This window comes from Vombatus ursinus, unplaced genomic scaffold (assembly GCF_900497805.2).
Source record: "Vombatus ursinus unplaced genomic scaffold, bare-nosed wombat genome assembly UNPS02015106.1, whole genome shotgun sequence".
In the NCBI taxonomy this organism is placed as follows: Eukaryota; Metazoa; Chordata; class Mammalia; order Diprotodontia; family Vombatidae; genus Vombatus; species Vombatus ursinus.
The window spans coordinates 762,080-789,392 of NW_020954884.1; the positions used below are offsets into that span (position 1 = coordinate 762,080).

The 27,313-nt window shown below is 35.6% G+C and overlaps 1 protein-coding gene across 1 annotated transcript in view; it reads right to left on the reverse strand.

The window, feature by feature from the left end:
- Positions 1-27,313, reverse strand: part of SPEF2 (sperm flagellar 2) — a 222,718-nt gene that overhangs the window by 70,157 nt on the left and 125,248 nt on the right. The gene's annotated exons all lie outside the window — the stretch shown is intronic.

Sequence of the window (27,313 nt, forward strand, 5' to 3'; positions counted from 1 at the left end):
TTGAAATCTTCCTGATAAGATCAGGGGTGAAGCAAGGTTGTCCATTATCACCACTATTATTTGATATTGTACTAGAAATGCTAATTATAGCAAAAAGACAAGAAAAAGAAATTGAAGGAATAAAAATAGGCAATGATGAAACAAAACTATCACTCTTTGCAGATGATATGATGGTATATTTAGAAAATTCTATAGAATCAACTAAAAACTAGTTAAAACAATTAATTTTAGCAAAGTTGCAAGATTTAAAATAAACTCACACAAATGATCAACATTTATATATAATACTAACAAAACCCATTGGTAAGACATAGAAAGAGAAATTCCATTTAAAATAGATGCAGGCATAAAATACTTGGGAGTCTATCTGCCAGGACAAACCCGGGATTATTTGAACATTATTACAAAATGATTCACACCCACAAAAAGACAAATTTAAACAATAATTACTCATGGGTAGAGTGAGCCAACATAATAAAAAAGAACAATTCTATCTAATTTACCTATTCAGTGTCATGCCAATCATACTACCAAAAATTATTTTATAGAGCTAGAAAAAAATAATAACAAAATTCATCTGGAAGAACAAAAGGTCAGGAACATCAAGAGAATCAATGAAAAAAAGTGTCAAGGAAGGTGGTCTAGCAGTACCAGATTATAAACTGTATTAATGTGATAATCATCAAAACAATCTGGTACTGGCTAAGAAATAGAGTAGTGGATCAGTGAAATAGATTAGGTACACAATACACAACAGTAAATGACCATAGTAATTTAGTGTTTGGAAAACCCAAAAATTCAAGCTTTCTGATCAAGAAGTCATCATCTGACAAAAATTGGGGGGAAAACTAGAAAACAGCTTGGCAGATACTAGGTACAGACCAACTCTCCAACTTAATACCAACATTGGGTCAAAATGGATAAATTTTTTATACCTAAAGGGTGATATCATAAATAAATTAAGGGAACACGGAAAAATGTACTTGTCAGATCTAAGGATAAGAGAAGAGTTTATGACCAAAAAAAAAAGAGATAGAGAAGATCACAGGAAGTAAAATAGATAATTTTGATTATGTGAATTTTAAAAGCTTTTGCAAAAACATAACCAGTGTAACCAAAATTATAAGGAAAGCAGGAAACTGGGGAAAAAAATCTTTACAGCAAGTTTTTTTTTTTTTTTTGGACAAAGGTTTCATGTATTAAATATATAAGGAATTGCCCAAAATTTATAAAAAATAAGAGCCATTCCCTAGTTGATAAATGGTCAAAGGACATGAACATGCAGTTTTTAGAGGAAATCAAAGCTATCAATAGTCACATCAAAAAAATGCTCTTAATCACTATTGACAAGAGAAATGCAGGAGGGCGGAGCCAAGATGGCAGAAGGAAAGTAGTGACTGTCTTGAGCTCTCTCCCAAAGCCCTCCAAATACCTAAAAAAAATGGCTCTAAACAAATTCTAAAGCAGCAGAACCCACAAAAAGACAGAGTGAAACAAATTGCCAGCCAAAGACAGCCTGGATGGTTGATCGGAAAGGTATATCATGCCGGGCGGGGAGAGGAGCGCAGTTCGGCATGGGCACACAGGCCGAGCGACCCTGGAGCAGGCCTCAGAGAACTGAATCCCGGGCAGCTGTGGTGGTTTCCAGACTTCTCAACCCATGAACACCAAAGACAACTTAAAAGGTCAGTGGGAAAAGTCTGACTGTGGTGAGAGAGGAGGTAGGTCTCAGCTGCAAGTCTCGAGTATGACCCGGGGCCGCGGCTTTTTCCTGAGCTTCCTGCCCACAGACTGAGGGGGAATCGAGTGGCTGATCAGAGGGGGATTGCAGGGATCTTTCTGCCAGGGCTGAGGCAGGAATCTCTTGCTTTGCCCATGCTTGGATCTGGGTCACAGTTCTGAGAAGTGGTCCTGGGGCGAGGAGGAACACTGGTGCGGTGGAGCTTGTTGTGGTGGTGGAGAGAAAACACCTCGCCCCTTATCATACCACCTTGGAAGAACTGAAAATTTACAGGTCCCTAGAAGTACCTCTGAAAACAGCTGTAGAAACCCCTGAAGCTTGGGACAGTACACTCTTCACGTTGGAAGCAGACTTTTACCTTAACAAAGAGTTTAAAACTCAAGTAATTGGCCGCGATCATGAGTAAGCAGCACAAAAAGAGTCAGACTATATTATCTTACTTTGGTGACAAAGAAGATCAAAACATACAACCAGAAGAAGACAACAAAGTCAAAGCTCCTACAACCAAAGCCTCCAAGAAAAATATGAATTGGTCCCAGGCCATGGAAGAGCTCAAAAAGGATTTTGAGAAGCAAATAAGAGAAGAAGAGGAAAAAGTGAGAGTGATGCTAAAGGAGACCCAAAAAAATACTGAAGAAAATAACACCTTAAAAAATAGCCTAACCCAAATGGCAAAAGAGGTCCAAAAAGCCAATGAGGAGAACAATGCCCTAAAAAGCAAAATTGGACAAATGGAAAAGGAAGTCCAAAAGATTACTGAAGAAAATACTTCCTTAAAAATTAGAATAGAGCAATTGGAAGCTAGTGACTTTATGAGAAATCAAGACACTGTAAAATAAATCCAAAAGAATGAAAAATTAGAAAACAATGTGAAATATCTCAATGGAAAAACAACTGACCTGGAAAATAGACCCAGGAGAGAGAATTTAAAAATTATTGGACTATCTGAAAACCATGATCAAAAAAAGAGCCTAGACATCATCTTTCAAGAAATTATCCAGGAAAACTGCCATGATATTTTAGAACCAGAGGGCAAAATAGAAGTGGAAAGAATCCACCGATCTCTTTCTGAAACAGATACCCAAAGGAAAACTCCTAGGAATGTTGTAGCCAAATTCCAGAGTTCCCAGGTCAAGGAGAAAATATTACAAGCAGCCAGAAAGAAACAATTCAAGTATTGTGGAAACCCAATCAGGATAACACAAGATTTAGCTGCTTCTACATTAAGGGACTGCAGGGCATGGAATATGATATTCCGGAGAGCAAAGGAGATAGGATTACAACCAAGAATCACCTACCCAGCAAAACTGAGTATAATCCTGCAGGAGCAAAAATGGTCATTCAGTGAAATAGAGGACTTTCAAGCATTCTTGATGAAAAGACCAGAGTTGAATAGAAAATTTGATTTTCAAATACAAGATTTGAGTGGAACATGAAGAGGTAAACAGGAAAAAGAAAATCATAAGAGACTTATTAAGGTTGAACTGTTTACATCCCTGCATGGAAAGATGATATTTGTAACTCATGTGACCTTTGTCAGTATTAGGGTCCTTGGATGGGAAAAAATTATATGTATGTATATATAGATATAGATAGATAGATAGAGGGCACAGGGTGAGTTGAAAATGAAGGGGTCATATCTGGAGAATAAAATTAAGGGGTGAGAGAGGAATATACTAGGAGAAGGAGAAAGGGAGAGGTAGAATGGAGTAAATTATCCCACAAAAAAAACAGAAAAGAAAAGGCTCTTACAGAGGAGGGGAAACAAAGAAAGGTGAGGGGGAATGAGTGAATCTTATTCTCCTAGGACTTGACTTAAGGAGGGAATAACATGCACACTTAACTGGGTGTGGAAATCTGTCTTACCCTACAGGAAAATAGTGGGGGTAAGGGGACAAGAGAGTAGGGGAATGATAGAGAGGAGGGCAGATTGGGAAAGGGAGTAATCAAAAGCAAATACTTCTGAGGAGGAACAGGGTCAAAAGAAAGAATAGAATAAATGGGTGGGTGGAATAGGATTAAGGGAAATAGAGGTAGTTTTTCACAACATGACTACTATGGAAGTGTTTTGCATAACTGCACATATATAACCTATATTTAGTTGCTTGCCTTATCAATGAGGGTGGGTGGGGAGGGAGGAAGGGAGAAAATTTGGAACCCAAAGTTTTAAAAACACATGTTTAAAAAAAATGTTTTCACATGCAACTGGGAAATAAGAAATACAGGAAATGGGGTATAGAAATCCATTCTGCCCTACGGGAAAACTGAAGGGGAAGGGGATAAGAGAAGGAGGGGAGAGATAGAAGGGAAGGCAGACTAGGGGAAGGGGTATTTAGAGGCCATCTTGGGGTGGGGGGAAGGGTGAGATGGGTTGAAAATTTGGAACTCAAAATCTTGTGGAAGTAAATGTTGAAAACAAAAAAATAAATAAAAATTACCATTAAAAAAAAGAGAAATGCACATTAAAACAACTTAGATTACATCTCACATATCAAATTGGCTAACATGACAGAAAAGGAAGATAACATATGATGAAAGGAATGTGGAAAAATTGGTAACTAATGCACTATTGGTGCAGTTTGTGAACTAGCCTAATCATTCTGGAGAACAATTTGGAAATATACCCAAAGAACGATAAAGCTGTGCACATACTCTTTGATGCAGCAATGCCATTACTAGGTATGTATCCCAAAGAGATCAAAGAAATGGGAAAAGGACCTTTTTGTACAAAAATATTTATAGCAGCTCTTTTTGTGGTGGCAAAAATTGGAAATTGAGGAAATGACCATCACTTGGGAAATGGCTGAAAAAGTTTTAGTATATGATTATTATAGAATATTATCGTGTTCTAAAAATGGTGAGTTGTGTTGTGTCAGAAAAACCTGGGAAGACTTATTTGAAAAAAATTAGAGTGAAGTGAACACAGAGAAGAATATTGCATACAATAAGAGGAATATTGTAATGATGATCAACTATGAAAGACAGCTACTCTGATCAAGATAACAATCCAAGAAAATTCTAAAACATCCATGATGAAAGATAGAATTGATGAACTCCACAAATTGAAGCATACTTTTAAAATTTTTTTCCTTACCTTTTTTTACTATACTTTCTTTTGCAACATCACTAATATAGAAATATGTTTTGTATGACCTGACGTGTTATCAGTATCAATTTGCATGCCTTCTCAAGGAGGTTGGAATGGCAGGAGGGAGAAAACAATTTGGAATCCAAATTTTGATAAAATAAATGTTAAAATTTTTGTATGTAATTGGGAAATATTTAATGAAATAAAATATATCAACATTATAACATATTAATATAATAATATATTAACATTACAATATTTTAGCATATTTTAATGTTTATCATGATAATATATTTATTATGATAACAAAAGAATATTTCTTAATATGAACAGCTTATTCTCATGTTTGCTTTTAGAGTCTGAAAAATGCTATCTATTGCAATGAGAAAAGATGAATTAATACAATTATTAAAAAAAACATTTGGCTCAATAAAGCAAAACAGTTTTAAAAGTCTATGTTTTACACCAATATTAAGATCATAAAAGATTCCTGGATAGTTGAAAATATAGAGATAACTTGGTTCAATGGTTCTCTGTTTATCAATATCAAGGGAGACCTAAAATGGTGAAACATATGCACACTAATGGTGTTCATTAGAGACATGCACAGAAGTTTAAATTGAGGAGAGACTCTCTATGGTGGTAAGGAGGTTGTCCAAATGTCTCTCTTTGTAAATGACACAGCTGTTGAGTGTCAAGACTCAAAGCACTATGGAGTTTCCTCATCATGACCCAAAAGCATTCAAATGAAATCTGTGTTGAAGTCCACACAGGGGAAAACACAACAACAAATCAACAAAGGGATGTATGTGTATATGTACATACATGTACATCTTTGTATGTAAGTATATATCTGTATGTGTAGATACAGATATACACATATGTGTGTATACATACATATATACCTTTGTTGACTTGTTTTTCATATCCACATCTATAATTCCTCACTTCTTTACTTAAAAAAAAAGGAATTGCACCTCACCATCAGTTTCTCTGGGCCTAAGATTGGTCATTCCACGTAAGTACTTTTAAGAAACCTAGTATTTTTCCTACTCTTCAGTAAAACACTTACCTTTCAATCTTGCTTTATATCATTTGCTTACTAAATCCCTTCTCCAGGGACAATGCAAGAAAGGTAAACAGCAGCCCAGATCCTATCTAAATTATTAAAAATTTGAAATGAGGCTTCTTTATAACTGCAGAGAAATAGGGTGCATGATATGATCTCCTGAATACATCATGCAACCTGGTGTATTCTCTCATAGACTCCTGGAGTCCCAGAAGCCTGGGTTCAAATCTGAGTCCTTACTTACTTACTTTGGGACTAATTCATTTGCAGGATTTATGGAAATCAGTCTCAATACTTTGTAGCCACAGATTACATGTGGAATTCATAGCAAAATTGTAAGTTATGAAGATGCTTCTCTCCCCAGGCTCTTTATAAATGAATCCCTTTCTAGTATTTGATAAATCCAAGGTAACAAAACACAAGAGAATGGAAATACTTATTCAAGAAAATTGTTGGGGAAAATTGGCTAGCAGTATGGCAAAGATGAGATTAGAACTAAAAGTTTTTAATTTATATTCTATTTTAACTTTTTTTTAGGCAATTGGGGTTAAGTGACTTGTCCAGGATCACACAGCTAGTAAGTGTCAAGTGTTTGGTCTGAGGCCGGATTTGGACTCAGGTCCTCCTGACTTCAGGGCCAGTACTCTGTCCACTGCACCACCTAACTGTCCCTATTTTAAATTTTTGATAGCTATTTCAATATGATTTCTTTTGATTAACTATAGCTTTATATTTTGCAACTTTATAAAAACAATTCTGAGAAGGGGTCCATAAGCTTCACCAAGCTGCCAAAAGGGGTGTCATGATACAAAAAAGTCAAGGACATTCCCAGATGAGGTTTATATTCATAACATAGCACTTTCTAGTAAAAGGAGAATCAAACAGGAGAATCAAACAGGCACCAGCATTTCAGAATACACTATTAAAAATGATTTTGTGGAGATATAACCATACTTCAAAGTGGTTGTGACAGTAACTTCAATACAAGTGTAGAAAACATTACACATCTTAAATTTTGCTTTGCAAAATAAACCTGCTCCTTTTGAGAATATATTTCTTTTGACTATGAATATTTGTTGCAAGGGATTTTCCCCCCTTCTCAATAGTACAAAAGCAGGAGAAAAAATAAATGATTGTTAATAGAAAAAAATGTTAATGTACATCTGAGGGGTGGGTTGGGTAAAGCTAAACCTGATATAGGCTAAAACTTCTTAAATTTGCCTATTATTAATAACTTCACAGGAAATACACACAATAAACACTAATACTGTTCAATTAGTATTCTATTATTAGTAGAAGTAATATTCTATGTTAGTCTATTCACTGACATAGTCAATAAAAATGCAGAACTAATTTAACTAAGTTTAACTGCTGTACCTTTGCCTTTGGGAAAAGTTTCATCTTTCTTTCCTTTTCCTTCTTTAGGAGGAGAATGTACTTTACCACCTTCTAAATTAAATTTAACACATAGATAACACTTATGAGTCTTTAAAAATATCCTGTGAAATTATCAAATATTTAAATGTCACTTATTATAGTGAGCCTGTTACATAGTGGTACTGGTACAAAACTGTTATAGATGGCAATGAAAATTAGAAGAAAAAGGCTATGGGTTGAATTTTAGTTCACACAATATGTTGCCACAGTAGTTTGCTATGCAAAAACATTTGAATTCAAGTTGAAACCTAAAATTTTGTGGTGTGTTTGGTTTGTAAACCCAGACCTTTGGTGTGTGTGATTACACCAGCTGAAGGAATACTAATTCTTTCAAATTAATTTCTAGGTTCCCTTGAATCCATTTCTAGTTGAAAGACCCTAAGCTATCATGACAGCTGCATCTGTAGCATGAATGATAACTAAGTCATTTGAGCAAATATAACCATCTATGTAGAAGGAATCATACAGGCCTGTCATTTGTCAAATGGCACCTATTTTTTCAGTTTGTTTTGATTGTCTAAATAACCTTGTAATGACATCAAATTCTTGGATGTAATTCAGTAGGAAAAACCAACAAACAATAAAAAGGAAGAATAAACTGAAATTTATTATCTGATACTCTTAGGGAGCCCTAGATATTTAGTTTTGTTTTGTTTTGTTTTTTTTTACAAAATCCTCCATCTCTACTAATTAAGAATTTGACCAATTCCCCAATAACCCCTGAACTTTAATGTGTACTTTAACTAGAAAACAAAACAACTGACTTATATTGAGTACTGCTGCAAAATTCTTAGCAAGTAGAATGGGTAGGTGAAAATAAAAATTATATAAATGATTAGGCAACAACACGCAATCATTTAAACACTTAAAGACCAGATTACAAAGACATAGGGGCATTGAATAAGGATTTAGACCAGTCTACCCAAAGAATTATTGCTTATTTCTGGAAACTTTTTTGTTGCATGAAAATATTTTTACACATGCCCCCTCCACACTTTCTAATTAAAATTTGTATATCAGTGGCTCTTCATATATACATACACATAGATACATATCTCTATCATCTCTATCTCTTGATATGTGTAGCTATAGCTATGTCTATGTTTGTATGTATGTATGTATGTATGTTTCTATCTATCTATCTTTATATCCTAAAATAATCTGGCAGTTGAGACTACCTTTTAGGTGAAATACTTCTGTAGCAGCCAGCTTTGGGTCAATAGCTTTGAATGCCCACACAACAGAAGCTTTGAGAACTACATGAAGAACCAAAAGAGGCAGTAGGAGGAGGAAGAGGAGCACAAACACAAAGAGACCTTTAGGAAGTTAAGGGGGAGGGCAGATAAACCTGCTTCCTACTGGGGATCACTTCTTTGGATTCTCAGCACCTCTCTTTCCTTCTCCAACTGCCCCCTCCACCTCCACTCTCTCTTTTGTCTCTACAATGATTAGGTTTTTTTTTTATTTTAATGACTTAAAAATTTGCCTTTTTATCTCATCTTTTATTCCTTCTATTTCTTTCTGCCTTAACAAGCTGAGTCTAGATGTCAGAAACAAGCATGTTTGGCAGCCACAGGTGATCTTTGGTTTTAAGTCACAGCAGCTGTTTCTTTAAGGAGATTTTTCATTATTTACATGAAAGTCATCCAGTGGGTCAAGAAAGGCTAGAAGCCTCTGTCAAGAACTCATTTCAGAAGAGCTGCCCTGTATTTACTGGTAGGATACTCTATCTAGTTGTGCTGTTAAGAAAACATCTCTACTGCCAACATACATTATTTTTCCTTTCCTCAAATGAAAGATTGCCCCAAGGCACAAAGATGCCTTTGGAGCTGAACACTTCCATTTTTTTTTTCTTAGCATCTGGCACTGGCCCTATCCCTAGTCAGGGAGAAAGAAAAAGACAGGTACACTCACTCTTTGAAGCAATAACAGATTTATTGTTCCTGCAATGCAGAGAATTCAAGGGTACATTTTTTAAAGGTTGTAAACAAACTTCTAAAGCTTTAAGATTGAATTGTATCATAAAGAGTAGGAACTACCATTTTGTTTCTGGTTGGTGGAGACAAACGTGTAGGTAGGCTGTGTGTGAGCAAAGCTGTGGGGGTGGTATGGTGGCTGTAGCTTGAGCCATAAATCTGAAGAAAGTAGCCTCCTGCTTAGTTATAGCTACTCTACACACATTGCTTACCTCCCAATTCCAGGCAGTCTTTGAAAATTTCTGATTGTTCTCTTAATCTCTGTTTCTACAACGTTCCTTAATTCCTACTGAGGTAGTAGGTGATGGTAGTTGGGAAGAGAGATGTTGAGGTCATGCCTATGACTTTTAACATCAGTGCAACCAAAGCTAATTTTTAAGGCTTTGTTGATATTGACTTTATTCCAATACAAACAACCTTACTTTACTGTGGGGAAAAAATCATTCTTCATTTTACCAATAATTGTGCAGTGCTTAAATCCATCAAATGAATATGGTAGTAAAAGAATATATGCATGTGTGTAGTACATGCATGTGCACATACATATATTCATATGATTCTAGGATATTTGTATGGGAATCATGGGATCATGAACATCATCTTGACATATGTTTAGGAATTTCTATTCTCTATAGTGCACAACCATTCAAGCTGAAACTGAGAACTAAAGATAGGTTTTGTGACACATGTACAAACACTCAAACTGCTTTAAATATCATGCATTTCAACAGTTTAGCACTTCAAAAAAATTACCAAGTCATTGTGCTCACCTGACATCATTTCAGTGAACACGATGTCACCTTGCCTAAGATTTTAATGGGAATCTGGGCTGAAGAATAGACTTATGTGGGTTGGAGTTTGCTTTTTTGGAGGGGCTGACTTGCCAACATTCTATTTGGGAAACTTTTTTTTTAAAGTAACTTTTTAGTCCTTAAACTTTTTCTGAGCCGAAAATGGCCAGGGTTAATTTTAGATGTGGATTTTAGTGAAAGCAATGGATGTTTTCATCTATCTATCTATCTATCTATCTATCTATCTATCTATCTTTCTATGTCTAGATAGATATATACAACAACATCTATATATTTTATTTTATTTTTTGAGTGAGTGACCTGGAAACCAAAATCTTAACATCTCTTTGGGATGTGAATTGAGTGATGACAATTATTATATTTTTGCCTTTATTTAATCCACAGGTGCAGCTAGGTGGTGCCATAGTTCATAGAGTGCTGGCCCTGAAGTCAGGAAGACTTGTCTTCCTGAGTCCAAATCTGGCCTCAGACACTTACTAACTATATGACACTGGGCAAATCATTTATCCCCATTTGCTTCAGTTTCTCATCTGTCAAATAAGCTGGAAAAGGATATGGCAAGTCAGTCTAGTATCTTTACCAACAAAACCCAAATGGGATCATGAAGAGTTGGACATGACTGAAACAACTCAACCATAAGAACAACAACATATTCACAGTGCTTAACATAGTGTCTGGCCCACGTTAAGTACTTAATAAATGCTAGTTGACTGATCCTTATTTTCCAGTGTGTCTGAAGGAAAGTCCTCTACAATTCCTATATGGCAGGAGAAGTTGGATAAGAAGATCCTTCTCCATCACATAGTGGCATTGCATAGGCATGCACGTATAAATTCTCTTTCCTATTTAGAAGCCTGGTCAAAATCTGAGAGAATTAGAAGAGTTTTTTTGGTATCAGCTACATAAGAGCTTTCTGAAATAGCTCTGAAAATTGCTCACCCATTTGTCAGCTAATGGTTGTAAAGGCCACTCACTTCAGGTAAGAGATCAGTCTTGGGCTTGCACTAACCAGAAGTCCAGATGGGGAAGATAATTTGGGAATAGTACAATTATTTAGTGCTTTAATGTGCAGACAAAGGCATAGCACCAAAAATAATATATTACTATATTTTATGGCCTGTCCTGGGTTATTGCATTGTTGTGGTATAATGAAACTATGAACTATGCCACATAGCATCGTCCAAGATGGACAGGTCACAGTGGACAGTTCTGACAAAAGGTCATCCACTGGAGAAAGAATTGGCAAACTATTCTAGTATCTTTGCCAAGAAAATCCCATAAATAGTACTAAAATGATAAAAGATATAATACCAAAAGATGAGCCCTTCAGAAGGTTTAGGGTTTTTTAGATTTCATAACTATATGAATAATATAACTTTATATTTTATAAAGAATGAAGTGGATGGGGTAAAACCAAAAGAAACCTCAGCTGCGAATGTTTCTAGTGACAAAAACAAAGTCCAGTGCCATAAAGATCAATAATGTACAGGAAACTGGAAATGTAAGGTCTATGAACCAAGGTAAGCTGAATGTGGTCAAACAGGAGATGGAAAGATTAAACATTAATATCTTGGGTGTCAATGAACTTAAATTGATAGGAATGGGTGAATTTAATTCAGGTGATCATTACATATACTACTGTGGGCAGAAATCCCTTAGAAGAAATGGAATAGCCCTTATAGTCAATAAAAGGGTGAGAAAAGCATTACTGGGGTAAAATCTCAGAAAAGGACAGTATGATTTCTATTTAAATCCAAGGCAAACCATTCAACATCACAGTTATACAAGTCTATGCTCCAACTAACGGATGCTGGAGAGGTCAATGTTACTTAGTTCTATGAAGACCTACAACATCTTCTGGAAATAATACCAAAAAAAAAATGTCACACTCATCATAGGGAATTGGAAGCTAAAGTAGAAAATCAAAAGACAATTAGAACAAGAGGCAAGTTTGGCCTTAGAATACAAAATGAAGCAGGGCAGAGACTAATAGAGTGTTGTCAAGATAACTTGCTGATCATAGCAAACACTCTTTTTCAACAACCCAAAAGGTGACTCTACACATGGGCATCACCAAATGGTCAATATCAAAATCAGATTGATTATATACTTTGCAGCCAAAGGTGGAGAAGCTTTATACAGTCAGTTAAAAGAAGACCTAAAGCAGACTATGGCTGAATCATGAGCTTCTTTTTTCAAAATTCAGACTTCAATTGAAGAAAGTAGAGAAAACCATCATACCATATAGGTATAACCTATCCCTTATGAATAGATTCAAGGGATTAGATTTGGTAGAGTGCCTGAAGAACTATGGACAGAGGTTCACAATATTGTACAGGAGGCAGAAACAAAAAAAAACTCAAAGAAAAAGAAGAGCAAGAAAGCAAAATGGCTGTCTGATGAGGCTTTACAAATAGCTGAGGAAAGAAGAATAGTGAAAGGGAAAAGAGAAAGAGAAAGATATAACCAATTAAATGCAGAATTCCACAGAATAGCAAGGAGAAATAAGAAGGTTTTCTTAAATAAGCAATGCAAAAAACAGAAGAAAAGAATAGAATGCGATTGACAAGAGATCTCTTCAAGAAAATTAGAGATATCAAATGAATGTTTCATGCAAAAATGGGCATTATAAAAGACAAAATGGTAAGGACTTAACAAAAGTAGAAGAGGTTAAGAAGAGGTGGCAAGAATATACAGAAGAACTATGCAAGAAAGATCTTAACATTGATAACCACAATGGTGTGATAATTGATCTAGAGCCAAACATCCTGGAGAATGAGGTCAAGTAGACCACATGAAGCATTGCTAACAATAAGGCTAGTGGAGGTGACAGAATTCCAGCTGAACTATTTAAATTCCTAAAAGATGAAACTGTTAAAGTGCTATACTCAATATGCTAGCAAATTTGAAAGACTCATTGGGCCACTGGATAGGAAAAGATCAGTTTATGTCCCAAACCTAAAGAAGGGTAGTGCCAAAAAATGTTCAAATTACTGAACAATTGTGCTCATTTCACATGCCAGCAAGGATATTGTCCTTAAGATTCTGCAAACTAGTCTTCAGCAATATGTAAACTGAGAAATATCAGAAGAGGCAGAGGAACAAGAGATCAAATTGTCAACATTTGCTGGATTATGGAAAAAGCAAGGGAGATCCAGAAAAAAACCCCAAAAAACCAAAAACCAAAAACATCTACTTCTGCTTCAATGACTACACTAAAGCCTTTAACTGTGTGGACCACAACAAAATGTGGCAAGTCCTCAAAGAGATGGAGTACCAGAGCATCTTACTTGTTTCCTGAGGAACCTGTATGCAGGCCCAGAAGCAACAGTTAGAACTGAAGATGGAACAACTGATTGAGATGGAGAAATAATGTCATGGAAGTAACAAGCATAAGCTTAGACAGACCTTGGGAGAGGTTAGAGGATAGAAGGGCCTGGTATGCTATGGTCCATGGGGTCTCAAAGAATCAGACACAACAGAATGAATTAATAACTATATTTTGTGGAGTTGAAAGAAAAGAATCAAGGTGATTTTGATTAACTAGTGTCTGGACTTCAAAGACTTGTATATTTTATTGCTGCTGATTCCGAGGTAGATTTGGAGAGTAATTTTCCCTAAAGTGTCACTGTTTATTTGAAGTTTTCCATGGATGCCATTCAAGAGTATACACCTTTTGGACTAGCACAGATCTAAGTAGTTTTCATTTGTCTTTCAAAGTATGTTGTTAAAATTTTACTATCTCATGTAAAATAAAGATAGTATTTCAGTATTACTATATTACGGTATGCTATTTGAAATTGCATAACGATTTTGGAAAAATTATTTTACCTCATATATAAATCACAGAAATGAAAAATAACTATGTGTAATATGGAACTTAGAAGTCATTATTTTAAAAAATCCAGAATTATCTTTGAATAGCCTTAACAAATTTTAAAAAGAAAAAAAATGTCAAGTGGTGTTCTTTATATTGAGGAAAGCATAAGGTTAAATATGCCTACAGCCTGTCAAGTGGAATAACCTATTTATTTAAATCAATGGGTAAGTGCGATCTATCTATAGCTGGTCCTAACATAAGGATATCAAAGAGGAAATGATTTCTAAATTGAGTTCAGTATTCCAGGAAATTCCAAGTGTCAAGGAATTGGCCTCTGAAAACTCAGGACCCAGTCACAGAAAGTAAATGACCTCATTACAAGGTGTTAAACTAATTGTAAAAATGAGACTTCCCCTGGTGATTCCTTTATGGAATCCAGATAAGTCCCTTCAATGAATCAGAAAGGGGCGATGCCATTGGCCAAACAATGATTGCCTGCAGCCTGAGTAACCCTTAAAAGATGGTGGAAAAGACCCAGAGGATGTGTGTTCGAGTGACCCCAAGCACGAGCAAGATTATGGACAGACCCAGCTCCCAGGAAGACACACAGAGCTAAAGAAGGAGATGCCACAAAAAGTCCCACTACTCTTTGAGGCAGTTCCAAAGGGCTTCTCATAGCCTCCCCTTCTCCTATTCCCTCCCCCTACACATGTCATTGGGAGCTGGGCCCTTCCTTAAGACTGACTGACTGCTCTCCCTGGAGCCACTTAGACTGACCACGACCCCACCTCCCTCCCACTGGAACTCTCCTACTGAAGTCTTTTAATTTGAGGGTCATCCAGGATGCAGACAATTGCTTTTTAGCCAAAGCATTGTTTTCTTACTAATTCACTCAAGACATTAGTTTAGAATTCACAAAGGGATCACCAGGTGGCTGCATTTTTATAGGTAGCTGAATATCCCATAATGGAATCTTTACTTTCTGCAACTAGGGCCTGGACTGTCAGAGACCAGCTCTCTTATACTAGACTTTCTAAGGACTTGATCTGGAAAGAGTTTTGTTTGTGTTTGTATGGTAAATAGTAAACCCATGGGAAGAATATGGAATGCACTTGACTTTTGTGGAGTGCTCCGACTCAATACAATATTCCTGATTCAAAATCATTAATGTCAGTACTGCATATACTACTAGAAAAACAGACTTTAGAACTGTTCTTTCTTCTTATTAAAAGACATTTACGACCTGGAAAACCAATGAGTCTTTCCTAATAGAGGCAACAGTGACTTCAGATGTAACTGTTTCCTTCCCTGACCTACATTTTATCTATATTATCTATGACTCATTTGTCTGACATCATTGGAAAATGGGTTTTCCACATAAGACTATAAATTCCATATAGGCAGGTTGTTATTCAGTTATTTTTCAGTCATGTCTGACTCTTCCTGACCTATTTAGGGTTTTCTTGGCAAACATATTGGGGTGGTTTGACATTTCCTTCTCCAGTTCATTTAACAGATGAGGAAACTGAGGCAAACAGGATTAAGTGACTTAACCAGGGTCACACAGCTCATAACTGTCTGAGGCCAGGCTGGAACTCAGAAAGATAAGTCTTCCTGACTCCGGCTCTGGCATTCCATCCACTGTGCCACCTGGTGCCTATATGGACAGGTGTGATATGTTAATTATCTTTGCATCTGCCCAGTGCCCACCACAATTCTTTTAAATTATGCCATTTTGTCCAGGATCTGTGAGATGTGAAGACCCTCTCCCCCAGCGTAGGTCCTAACTCAGTCAAGAAGCCTTGAAATGTGCTGAGAGGTTCAGAGAGGTTAAGTAACTAGCCCATGATCACACATATAGTAAGTGTCAGAGGTGGAAGCTGAATCCAGGTCTTTCTGACTCTCAGTGCAGCACTCAGTTGACTCTGCCATGCCGCCTCTCTTTAAACATATTATGAATCTATTCATAATAAGTGATTGGCCAATGGATAAATAAAAGTGGATTTTTAAATTTACCAAAATCTTTAATTATCAAAAATAATTAAAAAAACCATTTTGGTAGAAATTTTTCTAATATATTACTTCCTACCTTATTAAACATTAGACTTTACCCAATATAACTTTTTTTTCCTTGACATCTACAGGTGATAGACATCAGTTATTGTACTGGGTTATAACATATTGGGGGCAGGTAGGTGGCATGGTGGATAGAGTGCCAGCTCTGGAGTCAGGAAGACTTACCTCCCTGAGTTCAAATCCAACCTCAGACACTAGCCGTGTGACCTTGGGCAAGTCAATTAACCCTGTTTTCCACCATTTCCTCATATGTAAAATGAACTGGAGAGGAAAGTGGCAAACCACTCCAGTATCTTCCCAAGAAAACCCAAAATAGGGACATGAAGAGTTGGACATGACTGAAACCACTGAACAACAACATTACACATGGATGCCCTCATGAAGTTATGAAGCACTATTTGCATTTTCATTAAACATTCCCAAATGATTAGGTTGTTGGAATTTTTCTGCCCACTTTTTATAATCCCTTTGTCTCCTCCCTCAATTTTAAACTGTCATTTCTTGAAATTTTTGTTCTGCAGATTGAAGCATACTTTTTTTTTTAACTTTTTCTTTCTTTTTTTTGGTCTGTGCTTTCTCTTGCAACATGACTAATAAGAAAATATGTTTTGCTTGACTTTATATGTATAACCAATATCAACTTGCTTGCCTTCTCAAGAAGGGTATAATAGCAGGAGGGAGGAAGACAATTTGGGATTCAAATTTTTATAAAATAAATGTTAAAATTTTTACATGCAACTATCAAATATTTAATGAAATAAATAAAAGTATATTAACAACAACAAAAAAATTACCACAAGAACCATATGGATTCATGAGAGAATACTATCAAATATTTAAAGAACTCCTATCCCAAATAAGCTATTTTCAAAAAGAGAGGAAGATATCTAACTTATGAGAAATATATAATAATGAATAAAATCAAAGAAGGATAAGGAGTATTAATTTTTTAAATTATAGAAAATGTGTGCAAACATAATATAGTCATGCTTAAAAATAAATTTGGATCACATTTGACATACCAGGAATAGAAATAGTTCAATATTAGGAAAAATTTGTGTATTAATTTTTTCCAGGTTAGGGGTAAAGGAGGAAGTTTTAGACTTATTATTTTACCTATATAAGTAATTAATGAGGAATACTTATCTACTAATTCTGATTATCCACTGTTCTTCAATTGATAGCCTTAGGAATTACCCATACCACTGAGAAGTACTCAGGTTCACAGAGGCAGCATGGGTCAGAGAAAGGGCTTGAGGTTTTGAGAGCTGACTCTGAGGTTAGCATTCTACTCACTAAGCCACATGGCCTCTTTATACTAAATCATAGCAATGATAAACATAATAAAAACTAAGATAATAAGAACAATGATAAATATAACAAGAACCAAATGATGATATAAATAAAATCATAAACTTTATGATGAATTATAATGCAGTTTCATGTTAAAAATTTAAAAAGCATAGAAACATAAGTTGTTTTTTTCCTTAACATAATTAAAAGCATTTAAGAGCCAAAATAGTATTTATTGAGATAACAGAAGAATACCTCTTAATAAGAACAGACAGCTTATTCTCACTTTTATTTTCATAGTCCTAAGCAAGTTACTGCAATGAGAAAAGATGAATGAATCACAAAAATAACCAAAAATTACTATATTACCAAAAAATTTAAAAAAGCATTTGGTTCAATAAAGCAAAACAGTCTTAAAAGTGCTTTCACCCAAAGACCCCAGCTTCTGGGATAAGAACTCACTCTTTGAAAAAAAAACTGCTGAGAAAACTGGAAAAGAATATGGCAGAAACTAGGCATTGATCAAAATCTCACACCATATACCAAAATAAAGTCAAAACGGGTTCATGATTTAGATATAAAGGCTGATACTATAAACAAACTGGGCGAGCAAAAAATAGACTTTGGAGAACAGACTTATGGAGAACAGAAGAATTAATGACCAAACAGGAGATAGAGAACATTACAAAAAGCAAAATGGATAACTTTGATTACATTAAATTGAAAAGTTTTTGCACAAACAAAGCAATGCAACTAAGATTGGAAGGAAGGTAGAAAATTGGGAAAGAATTTTTACAACCAGTCTGATAAAGGCCTCATTTCTAAAATATATAGAGAATTAAGTCAAATTAATAGGAATACAAGTCATTCCCCAATTGAGAAATGGTCAAAGGATATGAACAGACAGTTCTCAGATGAAGAAATTAAAGTCATCTATAGTCTTATGAAAAAAATGCTCTAAATCACTATTGATTAGAGAAATAAAAATAAAAACAACTCTGAGCTACCACATCACACCTATCAGATTGGCCAAGATGACAAAACAAGAAAATGATAAATGTTGGAGATGTGGGAAAATTGGAACACTAATGCATTGTCAGTGGAGTTGTGAAGTGATCCAACCATTCTGGAGAACAATTTGGAACTATGCCCAAAGGGCTATAAAAATGTGCATACTCTTTGACCCAGCAATAGTACTTCTAGGGCTATATCCCAAAGAAATCGTACAAATGGAAAAAGGACCCACATGTACAAGAATATTTATAGCAGCTCTTTTCGTAGTGGCAAAGAATTGGAAATCGAGAGGATGCCCATCAATTGGGGAATGGCTGAACAAGTTGTGGTATATGAATGTAATGGAATACTATTGTGCTATAAGAAATCTTGAACAGGCTGATTTCAGAAAAACCTGGAAAGACTTGTATGGTCTGATGCTGAATGAAGTGAACAGAACCAAGAGAATGTTGTATACAATAACAGTCACTTTGTGCGATGACTAATATTGATAAACTTAACCCTTCCCAGCAATACAAGGATCTAAGACATCTCCAAAGGCCTCGTGATGGAAAATTCTGTCCACATCCAAAAAAAGAACTATGGAATTTGAATGCAGATTGAAGCATACTATTTGCTAGTTTTTTTTTTTCTCCTATTGAGTTTTGTTTCCTCCTTCTGGTGGTTCCTCCTGTTGGTTATAATTCTTACTTACAACATCACTAATGTGAAAATATGTTTAATAGGAATGTATATGTATAGCCTATATCAGTGTATGTGCTGTCTTGGGGAGGGTAGTGGGAAGGAAGGGGGAGAAAAAATTTTAACTCAAAAGCATATGGAAGTGGTTGTTGATAAATCAAAATAAATTAATAAAAAAAAGTGCTTCCCTAATAGGTTGTTTCTTACACCAATGTTAAAATCTTATAAGATTTCTGGATAGTTGAAAATGTAGAGATAACCTGGTTCAATGGTTCTCTAATTATCAATAGTAAAGGAGACCTAAAATAGTGAGACATATGCACACTAATGGTGTTCATTAGAGACGTGCTCAAAAGTCTAAATTAAGGAGGGACCCTCTATGGTGGTAAGGAGGTTATCCAAATGGCTCTCTTTGTAAATGACATAGCTGTTGAGTATCAAGACTCAAAGTACTATGGGGCTTCCTTAGCATGATCCACAAGCAATCAAAGGAATTTTGTTTTACAGTACACACAAGGAATAAGATAAAAACAAAAACAAGTCAACAAAAGGATATATGCATATGAGTACATGCATGTATATATGCATATGTATGTACACATACACCTTTGTTATATGTGTATATATCTGATATGTACACACATATATCTACACATATGTATATATACCTTTGTTGACTTGTTTTTTATATCCACACCTATAGTACCCCACCCCTTTACTAAAAAGAAGGAATTGCGCCTTATGATCAGTTTCCCTAGAACTGAGATCGGTCATTCCAAGCAAGTACTTTTAAGGAATCAATTTTTTTTTTATCCTCCTCAATAGTTAAACACTTACCTTTCAATCTTGCTTTATATCACTTGCTTACTAAGTCCCTTCTCCAGGGACAATGCACAAAAAAGGTAAACAGCATCCCAGATCCTATCTAAATTGTTACAAATGTCAAATGAGGTTTTTCTATAACTATAGAGAAACAGATCACATGATGTAATCTCTTGAATACATCATGCAACCTGGTGTAGTTTCCTGTAGACTCCTGGAGTCCAGAAGCTTGGTTTCAGATCTCCTTCTTGACACTTACTTTGGGACCAATTGCCTTGTATTATTTATAGAAATCAGTCTCAATACTTTGTAGCCACAGGTTATTTATGGAATTTGTTGCAAAATTCTAAGTTATGATGATGCTTCTCTCCCCTATTTCCTTTATAAATGACCCCTTTCTAGTATTTGATAAATCCAAGGTAACAAAACACAAGAGAATGAAAATACTTATTCAATAAAGAAGTTGTTGGGAAAAATTGGCTAATGGTATGGCAAAGATGGGATTAGAATAAAAAATTTTTAACCTCCATTCCATTTAAAGTTTTTAATATGCATTTCAATATGATTTATTTCTTTCATAAAACTATGTATTTTTTATGTTAATGACTTTATAAACACAATTCTGAGAAGGGTTCCATAAGCTTTACCAGACTGCAAAAGGGGTCCATAATACAAAAAATATTAAGAACAACCCCCGATTAGATTTATATTCCTAACAGTGCTATTTAGTGAAAGGGAAATCAAACATGCATCAACATTTCAGGACACACTACTAAAAATGGTTTTGTGGAGATATAACTGTACTTCAAAGTTCAATCAATTTTTTATGACAGTGGTTTCAATACAAGTGTTGAAAACATGAATCTTAAATTTTGCTTTGTAAAATGGGCCTTGTCAATGTAAGCATTTATTTCCTTTGACTTTGCATATTTATTGAAAAGGTTTTTTCCCCTTTTCTCCCCCTTCTCAACGGGAGGTAAGAGAGAGAAAAAATAAATGCTTGTTAAAAGAAAAAAAAAATGAATGCACACTTGGGGGGTGGGTTGGGGAAAGTTAACCCTGATGGACACTAAACTTTTTCTCACATCTGCCTTTTATTCATAACTTCATGGGAAACATGCACAATGCACACTAATAGCAAAAATCTATTCACTGACATAGTTACAAAATGCAGAACTAATTTAACTAAGTTTAACTGCTGTACCTTTGCCTTTGGGAGAAGTTTCACCTTTCTTTCCTTTTCCTTCTTTAGCAGACTGTGCTTTACCAGCTTCTAGACAAAATTCAATACATAGATATCACTGATGAGTCTTTAAAAATATCCTGTGATATTATCAGACATTTAAATGCCACTTATCATAGTGAGCCTGTTATATGGTGGTGCTGGTACAAACTATTGTAGATGGCAATGAAAATCAGAAGAAAAAGACTACGGGTTGAATTTTAGTTTGATGGCAGCAATATGTTGCCACAGTATTTTGCTATGCAAAAAAAAAATATGGATTCAGGGCAAACACTAAAATTTTGGGGTGTGTCTGTTTGTAAACCTAGACCTTTGGTGGGAGTGACTACACTAACTGAAGCAATATGAATTCTTCCAAATTAAGTTCTAGGTTCCTTGAATCCATTCCCAACTGAAAGACCCCTATGCTATCATGACAGCTGGACCTGGAGCATTGTGATAATTAAGTCATTTGAGCAAATGTAACCTTTCATGTAAAAGGAAACATACTATAGATGTGCTGCTTAGCTAATGGCATTTATTTTTCCATTCTGTTTTGACTGTCTAAATAACTTTGTAATGACATCAAATTCTTGAATACAGGTCAGCAGGAAAAACCAATAAAAAATAAAAGGAAGAATAAGTTGAATTTTGTAATCTGATTTTCTTTAGGGAGCCCTAGATATTTAGTTTCTATTTTTTCAAAATCTACCATCTCCACTAATCGACAATTTGACCCAAACTCAACTACCCCAGACCCCCCACCACAATTTGAACCTTAATTAGTACTTGACAGAAAACAAAACAACTGATATTGTATAGTGCTGTAAAATTCTTAGCAAGTGCAATATTTATGTGAAAATAGTAATTGTATGACAAGTGATTATAACTTAAGGACCAGATTACAAAGTCATAGGGCCTCTGAATAAAGATTTAGACCCAAAGAATTGTTGCTTATTTTTGGAAACTTTTTTTTTACATGAAAATGTTTGTACATATGCTCCCTCACCAATTTCTAATTAAAACTTTTGTATCACTGGCTCAACACATATATGCATATATATATGCACATACATATGTATTTCTATCATACCTATCTCTTGATATCCATAACTATAGCTATGTCTTGTCAATATGTATATATGTTTGTATGTATGTATGTTTGTATGTATGTTTGTTTATATCTATCTATCTCTTATATCCTAAAATAATCTGGCAGTCAAGACTACCTTTTAGGTGAAATACTTCTGTAGCAGCCATAGCTTTGAATGCCCACACAACAGAAGCTTTGAGAACTACATGAAGAACCAAAAGAGGCAGTAGGAGGAGGAAGAGGAGCACAAACACAAAGAGACCTTTAGGAAGTTAAGGGGGAGGGCAGATAAACCTGCTTCCTACTGGGGATCACTTCTTTGGATTCTCAGCACCTCTCTTTCCTTCTCCAACTGCCCCCTCCACCTCCACTCTCTCTTTTGTCTCTACAATGATTAGGTGTTTTTTTTTTATTTTAATGACTTAAAAATTTGCCTTTTTATCTCATCTTTTATTCCTTCTATTTCTTTCTGCCTTAACAAGCTGAGTCTAGATGTCAGAAACAAGCATGTTTGGCAGCCACAGGTGATCTTTGGTTTTAAGTCACAGCAGCTGTTTCTTTAAGGAGATTTTTCATTATTTACATGAAAGTCATCCAGTGGGTCAAGAAAGGCTAGAAGCCTCTGTCAAGACCTCATTTCAGAAGAGCTGCCCTGTATTTACTGGTAGGATACTCTATCTAGTTGTGCTGTTAAGAAAACATCTCTACTGCCAACATACATTATTTTTCCTTTCCTCAAATGAAAGATTGCCCCAAGGCACAAAGATGCCTTTGGAGCTGAACACTTCCATTTTTTTTTCTTAGCATCTGGCACTGGCCCTATCCCTAGTCAGGGAGAAAGAAAAAGACAGGTACACTCACTCTTTGAAGCAATAACAGATTTATTGTTCCTGCAATGTAGAGAATTCAAGGGTACATTTTTTAAAGGTTGTAAACAAACTTCTAAAGCTTTAAGATTGAATTGTGTCATAAAGAGTAGGAACTACCATTTTGTTTCTGGTTGGTGGAGACAAACGTGTAGGTAGGCTGTGTGTGAGCAAAGCTGTGGGGGTGGTATGGTGGCTGTAGCTTGAGCCATAAATCTGAAGAAAGTAGCCTCCTGCTTAGTTATAGCTACTCTACACACATTGCTTACCTCCCAATTCCAGGCAGTCTTTGAAAATTTCTGATTGTTCTCTTAATCTCTGTTTCTACAACGTTCCTTAATTCCTACTGAAGTAGTAGGAGATGGTAGTTGGGAAGAGAGATGTTGAGGTCATGCCTATGACTTTTAACATCTGTGCAACCAAAGCTAATTTTTAAGGTTTTGTTGATATTGACTTTATTCCAATACAAACAACTTTACTGTGGGGAAAAATCATTCTTCATTTTACCAATAATTGTGCAGTGCTTAAATCCATCAAATGAATATAGTAGTAAAAGAATATATGCATGTGTGTAGTACATGCATGTGCACATACATGTATTCATATGATTCTAGGATATTTGTATGGGAATCATGGGATCATGAACATCATCTTGACATATGTTTAGGAATTTCTATTCTCTATAGTGCACAACCATTCAAGCTGAAACTGAGAACTAAAGATAGGTTTTGTGACACATGTACAAACACTCAAACTGCTTTAAATATCATGCATTTCAACAGTTTAGCACTTCAAAAAAATTACCAAGTCATTGTGCTCACCTGACATCATTTCAGTGAACACAATGTCACCTTGCCTAAGATTTTAATGGGAATCTGGGCTGAAGAATAGACTTATGTGGGTTGGGGTTTGCTTTTTTGGAGGGGCTGACTTGCCAACATTCTATTTGGGAAACTTTTTTTTTAAAGTAACTTTTTAGTCCTAAAACTTTTTCTGAACTGAAAATGGCCAGGGTTTATGGACTTTACTGAATGCTATGGATGTTTTTCACACACACACACACACACACACACACACACACACACACACACACGCACACGCATATATGTCTATTTCTTTTTTGAGTAAATGACCTAGAAACTGACACTTTAACATTTATCTCCCTTTAGAATGTGAGCTCTGTGAGGACAAAAGTCATATGTTTACCTTTATTTATATCTACAGTTGTAGCTAAGGTGGCTTAGTGAATAGACTTCCAGACCTGAAGTCAGGGAGACTCATCTTCCTGAGTTCAAATCTAGCTTCAGACACTTACTAGCTATGTGACCCCAGGAAGTCACTTAATCCTGTTTGCCTCAGTTCCTCATCTGTAAAATTAACTGGAGAAATATATGGCAAACCACTGTACTATATTCGCCAAGAAAACTCAAATGAATCTTGAGGAGTCAGACATGACTGAAATGACTCAACAATATATCCATAGTATTTAGCATAGTGTCTGGCACATAGTGAGTATTTAAGAAATGCTTATTGACTGACTGATCCTTATTTTCCAATGTGTCTGAGGAGAAACCCTCTAAAGTTCCTATACGGCAGAAGAAGTGGGCTAGGAAGACCTTCTCCATCACATAGTAGCATTACACAGACATGCAAATACAAACTCTTTGTCCTATTTAGAAGCTTGGCCCAAATCTGAGAGAGTCTAAGGAGCTTTCTGGGTCCTCAGCTATGCAAGAACTTCCTTAAATAGCTCTGAAAATTGTTTAGCCAACTGTTAGTTAGTGATTGTGAAGGCCATTAACTTTAGGTAAGAGATCAATCTTGGGCTTGCACTAAACAGAAGTCCAGGTTTGGAGGAAAATTTGGGAACAATGCAATTATTTAGTTCTTTAAAGTGTAGATGGAAGTATTGCTCCCAAAATAAAATATTACTTTATTTTCTGGAGTTGAAAGAGACGAATTAAGGTGGCTCTGACTTCAAAGACTTGTATGTTTTGTTGCCACTGATTCTGAGCTAGATTTGGAGAGTAATTTTTCCCAAGTGTCACTGTTCATTTGAAATTTTCCATGGATGTCATTTAAGAGTATACTTCTTTTAGACTAGTATGATCTAGGTATTTTTCATTTCTATGAAATACATGGTGTATTGATAAAATTTTTACTATCCAATCTAAGATCAGGATCCAATCTAATATAAAGATAGTATTTTAATATTACTAAATTAAAGTCTTTTATTTAAAACAGCATAACTATTGTGGAAAAAACAATGGATTCCTCTCATATATAAATCACAGAAGTGAAAATAGCTATGTATAATATGGATCTTAGAAGTCATTATTTTAAAAAATCTGGAATTATCTTTGAATAGCCTTAACAAATTTGAAAAAGCAAAAAAAAATGTCAAGTGGTGTTCTTTATATTGAGGAAAGCATAAGGTTAAATATGCCTACAGCCTGTCAAGTGGAATAACCTATTCATTTAAATCAATGGGTAAGTGCAATCTATCTATAGCTGGTCCTAACATAAGGATATCAGAGAGGAAATGATTTCTAAATTGAGTTCAGTATTCCAGGAAATTCCAGGTGTCAAGGAATTGGCCTCTGAAAACTCAGGACCCAGTCACAGAAAGTAAATGACCTCATTACAAGGTGTTAAACTAATTGTAAAAATGAGACTTCCCCTGGTGATCCCTTTATGGAATCCAGATAAGTCACTTCAATGAATCAGAAAGGGGTGATGCCATTGGCCAAGCAATGATTGCCTGCAGCCTGAGTAACCCTTAAAAGATGGTGGAAAAGACCCAGAGGATGTGTGTTCGAGTGACTCCAAGCACAAGCAAGATTATGGATGGACCCAGCTCCCAGGAAGACACACAGAGCTAAAGAAGGAGATGCCACAAAAAGTCCCACTACTATTTGAGGCAGTTCCAAAGGGCTTCTCATAGCCTCCCCTTCTCCTATTCCCTCCCCCTACACATGTCATTGGGAGCTGGGCCCTTCCTTAAGACTGACTGTTCCCTGGAGCCACTTACACCAACCACAACCCCACCTTCCCCCCCACTGGAACTCTCCTACTGAAGTCTTTTAATTTGAGGGTCATCCAGGATGCAGGCAATTGCTTTTTAGCCAAAGCATTGTTTTCTTACTAATTCACTCAAGATACCAGTTTGGAATTCACAAATGGATCATCAGGTGGCTGCATTTTTATAGGTAGCTGAATATCCCATATTGGGATCTTTACTTTCTGCAACTAGGGCCTGGATTTTCAGAGGCCAGCTCTCTCATACTAGACTTTCGAAGGACCTGACCTGGAAAGAGTTTTGTTTGTGTCTGTACGGTAAATAGCAAATCCATAGGCAAAATATAGAATGCACTTGACTTTTGTGGAGTGTTGACTCAAAACAACATCCTCGATTCTGAATTAGAAAAACTGACCAGAATATTGTTCTTTCTTGTTATTAAAAGACATTCATCACCTGGAAAACAAATGAGACTTTCCATAATTGTGATTCAGGATGGAACTGATTCCTTCCTTGACCTATATTTTATCTATTTATTATCTATACCTCATTTATCTAACTTCAGTGAAAAAAGAGTATTCCATATAAGACTATAGATTCCATATAGGCAGGTATGATACATTAATTATTTTTGTACCTGCCCAGTGCTTATTACAGTTCTTTTAAATTATGCCATTTTGTCCAGGATCTGTGGTTTCACATTTGTGAAGACCCTCTCTCCCAAAGTAGATCCTAATTCAGTCAATAAGTCTTGAAATGTACTTGGAGGTTCAGAGAGTTTATGTAACTGGCCCATGGTCGTACATCTAGTAAGTGTCAGAGGTGGGAGCTAAACCCAGATCCTTCTGACTCAGTACAGCACTCAGTTTATTCTGCCATGACTCCCTTTAAACATGTTAGGCATCTATTCATAATTTGATTGGTTAATGGATGAATAAAAGCAAATTTTCAAGTGTAAATGGATGAATAAAAGCAAATTTTCAAGTTTACTGAAAACTTTAAGCATCAAAAATAATTTTAAAGACCATTTTGGTAGAAATCTTTCTAATATATATCACTCCCCTAACTTATTAAACATTAGACTTAACACCATCTAACTTTTTTTTCGAGAACTAAGGGTCATTACAAACATCAGTTATTATACTGGGCTATAACACACTAATGCCCTCATTAAGTTGTGAAGCACTACTTGCCTTTTCGTTACATATCCCCAAGTGATCAGACTGTTGGAATTTTTCTGCCTACTTCTTATAATCTCTTTGTCTCCTCCCTCTTCTTGGACTG